This window comes from Myotis davidii, unplaced genomic scaffold, assembly GCF_000327345.1.
Source record: "Myotis davidii unplaced genomic scaffold, ASM32734v1 scaffold205, whole genome shotgun sequence".
Lineage (NCBI taxonomy): Eukaryota > Metazoa > Chordata > Mammalia > Chiroptera > Vespertilionidae > Myotis > Myotis davidii.
This window is the reverse complement of record NW_006297573.1, coordinates 1676548-1681426: the sequence shown is the minus strand read 5'-3', so window position 1 is coordinate 1681426 and position 4879 is coordinate 1676548. Positions and strand designations below refer to the sequence as shown.

Sequence of the window (4879 nt, the reverse complement as noted above, 5' to 3'; positions counted from 1 at the left end):
TCTTGGGAAAGGTGACATTTTCTGGGACCTGAAGCAAGAAGAGGGAAGTGGGAGGGAAAAATTATTCTATAGGCAGGAAGGAAACATTCCATCCGAAGGGTCTGAGATGAGAGAGAATGTGGAAATTGGGAGAAGGTACAGAAGTATGGTTGGAAAGAAGTCTGAAAAGGAAAGGTCACAGGTGGGAAGAAAATCTGAAGATAGAAAGATAGCAATGTCTAACATTGGAGAGAGGGCTTTAAGATATCCACTGGATTTGATGACAAGGAAGTTATCGGGGTCTGTGGGGGAATAGCAGTAGTTGAATTAACTGGAGAGAATGGAAAGAAAGATGGACAAGAAAGTGGGCATGGCAAATGTGGACAAGAGATATAAGGACAGAGGGAGAAAGGGAGTGAGAGGTTTCTTAAAGATAAGAAGTCTATAAAGTGTAAATATAACAGGAAAAAACCAACATAGAGGGGGCGTTTGTAGGTAAGACTCACTCTTAGGGAGCTTTAATGCAAACACTAAGGAGACAGGTAGGGATAGGACCTAGGACACAGGAGAGGTTTGGAACACCTAGATATTTTTTTGGTAATGGTGGAATGTGGTCCCAGGCTGAGCACCTGCAGGGCCCTAGGGGAGGCACAGGTTCAAAGCTAAAGATACAGAGCAGGACATAGAGGCTACCAGTGAAGAGGCAGGCATTGCAGCAACAGCAGCAGTAGCAGCAGCAGAAAGAAGGAACCCAAAAGGTCCCCTGGTCCTTCCACAGCCACATGCCAGCGACCACACAGGCACAGACAGGAGCTCCGGACCCGTTCCTGGACAGGGCATGGAAAAGCCAAAGAGATCACACAGGGCACTTGCTGCAGCTGGCCCATTTACATTTTCTTTTAGGATTTTGTAGAATTCATTGAGTATTACTTTTTTAAAAAATATTTTGTTGATTTCAGAGAGGAAGGGGGAGAGAGAGATACAAACATCAATGATGAGAGAGAATCATCATTCAGCTGCCTCGTACACCCCCCACACTGGGGACCGAGCCCACAAACTGGGCACATGCCCTGACCGGGAATCGAACAGTGACCTCCTGGGTCATAGGTCGATGCTCAACCACTGAGTCACACTGGCTGGGCGACTGTTACTTTTTATTTTATTTTATTTTTAGGATTAAAGAGTAAATTTATTTTTTAATTGTCACAAATATAGAGCTCATTTTAATATTTTCTTAATTTTTGGGTCACATTGCAAACAGTGTCTTTTATTTCCTTTGAAAATCTTTTTAGGAATAGTTCCCCTCCCTTAAAAAAGATATTTGCTATGCTTTATGTCTTTCAAGAATCTGTAAATAGAAAAGAACATGATAAGAAAGTTAAGTAGTGATTATTGGCTATTCTAAAGCTCAGATTGCCTCTTCACCAGATGCATAGCTCTTAGCCAGGCAAGAAGCCCTAGAATTTCCCTGATCATAAATATATTTATAAGAAATTGACCTTTATTCATTACAAATTAGATATTTGTAAAGAAAATATAAATGAAGCTTAAGCTAAAGAATATTAACCAAAACAACCTTAATGCTGTGAATAGCCATGTCTTTTTGCTTGCCTCACTGAGTATTTGAGAGTGTGCTTTTGGAGAAAGATGAAATCCCCCTCTAATTTAAGAGCTAATAAATTTTAGTCAAAGACTAGGACAAAACTTAAATAACAGGTCATTTGATGTGGCATTTAACAAGTTAGTTACTTATACTGCACAATAAAATCTTATTAACAAAATCTTAATACTTCAATCTTTATATTTGCTATTCAGGTTACTTTGGTGCTCATTTATAATTAAATCTCTTTAGTTTAAACCTAAGAAGTGTATTATATATTTATTGATGTCTTTTAAAGACGATATGTTTCTATTAGGAGGAAATAAAAAGCTGAAGAACTGGAAAATGTTGATTCGTCATTTTTTGAAGAAATCGAAGATCTCAAGTATAACTACAAAGAAGTGAAAAAAAAAATTCTTTTAGAAGAGAAGTTAAACAACCTTTCTGAACAATTTGGAGTTGAATTAACTAGTCCTGTTGCTGTTTCTGAACAGTTTGAAGACGAAGAGGGAAGTCCTGTCAATTTCCCTCCTTATTAAGGGCCAGCTATAATTACAGTTTTTATTTAACTATTTACAAGTCTCTGTACTACATGATATCCTTTCCAATACCCTGTACCTTTACCTGAATTTGAAATTTTAGTAAATAAAGTTGTATAAAATTTTTAACACATTAGAAAAGTATATATTTGAAGATTTTTAAAGTAAGTTATAACTATCAAGTAGTCAATGAGCTATAGTGAACTTCTGTACATTCATAATGTTTAAAGTTTTTAAATATGAGAATAACAATTTTAACATTTAAAATTGAGGTTTTATATTCTTTCCTATTTATATATGTGTCATGGTTCTTATATTTTATATGTTTTTATAACTTGTATATATATATGTGTGTGTATATAATATTGTTAAATGTCAAGAAAGATTAAATTAAACTCAGCTTAAAGTATTTAATTTTGAAAGTAAATGATCCAAAATTGTTGGTTTCCTTATTGTCTTTAAATTACTACTCAGTTATAGTGGACAGAATCCAACCCTTTGTAAAAGCTTGGGAGCTTACTATTACTTACATTTTTAAATCCAGAGGTTAAAATTCATTTACTAGAAGACTTATTTCTCCATTAGACACTGAACAATAAATAGGAACCTTGAGATATTTTCACCTTTTACACATGGCAGAATATTCAAGATTCAAATATAACAACAATAAAGCTGGTTTTTAATTACATTTCCAGTCTATTCATGGAGTATTATATCTTTAAGCCTACTAAATTTCTGATGATCTATTTTTGAAAAATGATTAAATAGACAGTATCAAAAGCATAGTCATGTTTATTCAAGTTCATGTTAATAATGACCGGTTTTGAATTCATGTAAGTATCTGGAATTGGCCAGCATAAACCAAGATGATGGTGATGGACCTTGATTAAACAGCCATCATTGCAATGCCATACTATTCCTTCAATTTTACCCTCTCTGCAACCTTCCAACCAGGACAACAGATCACTGTGCTTCAAGGGAGGTAGATTTCTTATTTGAAATGCTCCATGTGGTATAAGAAGTTGTAACAGATGCTTCTTGCTTCCTAACCCATATGGGTTTCCATTAATATTTGTTCCTATTAGCTCCAGCGTCTGTTCTAAGAAGTCTGATAGTGGCACTGCAGTAATTTCCAAAAGACCAGAATCATCAGGATGAAGCTTCAGTACCAGGGCTATTTCAAATTCATAATTAACTACAGAGGAATGCCAGCAATACTGCTTGTTGTTTTTCTCCACTGGTACCCACCCAGGAATGTGTCCATTTTCATCAGGCATCGATTTCCATTTAATTGTTCAATTTCCTTCGCTGGTATCCAGCACTCTGGAACAGGTTTGAAGTCCTCCTCAACATTCCAAAAAAATTCTTTTGAGGGGGGAACCAAGATGGCAGCGTAAGGTATAAACCTGCGCATGCTGCCTCCCACAACAACACTGAAATTACAACTATAAGACAAAACAGCTATCATCCAGAGCCACGGGAAAGCTGGCCGAGTGGAAGTTCTACAACTAGAAAGAAAGAAAGAAGGGCATTGAGACTGAGTAGGAGCTGCAGAGGCACCAAGAACAGAGGTATGAAGGCACACGCGAAGTGGGCTGCACCTGGATACCCAGTTTTTTTCAATCGGAAGGGGAGACAAGCTCTCGAATGCACTGAGCTCATTTAAGGCGAGATTCTGAGGTCCCAGACTCCTACGGGGAGAAACTGGACTGTCTTGCAGCAGTTTAGAAAGTGAGGGTGGCTTTCTCACAGAGCTGCTCGCAAGGATCATTGTTGCTGTGGGCGTGCGGGACTCGGGGATGCAGAGATGCGGAGTAGGAGTCCCGGAGATGCGAGGAGTCGAGGAGTCGTGGAGACACTGACGACAACCATTGCTGTTTGCTCCACCCTAGTGATTCTCTGAGACCCCGCCCCACTCAACTTACATCCCCGCCCAACCTGTGCCAGTGGCAAAAGGAACCACCTGCGTTTTTGCAGCCTACCCCAACAAACTGCAGCTGTGTCAGAGAGCTCCAAAACTTCCAAATTCCAAACAAAGAGGAGAAATCTATTGATATCGCTGTAGCTACTGCTGGGTGGACCCACACAGTGGTTGACTTGGAGATCCAGGAGCCAGGGTACCCCTGGTCAGATACCAGATTTCAACTCCTAACATCCATAAGGGACACACTCAAGAAACAGACTCAGTGAGCACCAAAGCCCCACTGAAGCAAGTCCTGCTCCATACGGGTGTCTCCAGCACAGCAGTTCTTCCACTATAGACACAACGGGTCCTCGCAGTCAGCCAAAAATGCGGAGACAAAGAAACATGTCACAAATGAAAGAAATGGAGGAAAGCAAACTAATGGAGGACATAGAGTTCAAAACCACAGTTACAAGGTTACTCAAGAATCTTCTACGAACCTCTGAGGAACTTAGTGAGACCTCCAAGGAACTTAGTGAGACCTTTAAGGATCTTAATGAGAATGCCAAAGAAATGGAAAAGGGCCAGTCAGAAATTAAACATACACTGATTAAAATTAAAAATAAAATACAGAGACCCAACAGCAGACTAGAGGATCCCAAGAATTAAGTCAAAGATTTGAAATATGAAGAACCAAAAAGATCCCAACCGAAAAAGAAAAAAGAATCCAAAAATATGAAGATAGTGTAAGGAGCCTCTGGGACAACTTTAAACAAACCAATATTTGCATCGTGGGGATGCCAGCAGAGAAGAGAGGGAGCAACAAATTGAAAACCTACTTCAAGAAATAATGACAGA

At 38.8% G+C, this 4879-nt stretch overlaps 1 pseudogene; it reads right to left on the bottom strand.

The window, feature by feature from the left end:
* Window positions 1-2814: 2814 nt before the first annotated feature.
* The window catches only part of LOC102769148, a 3050-nt pseudogene continuing 985 nt past the window's right edge, over window positions 2815-4879 (bottom strand).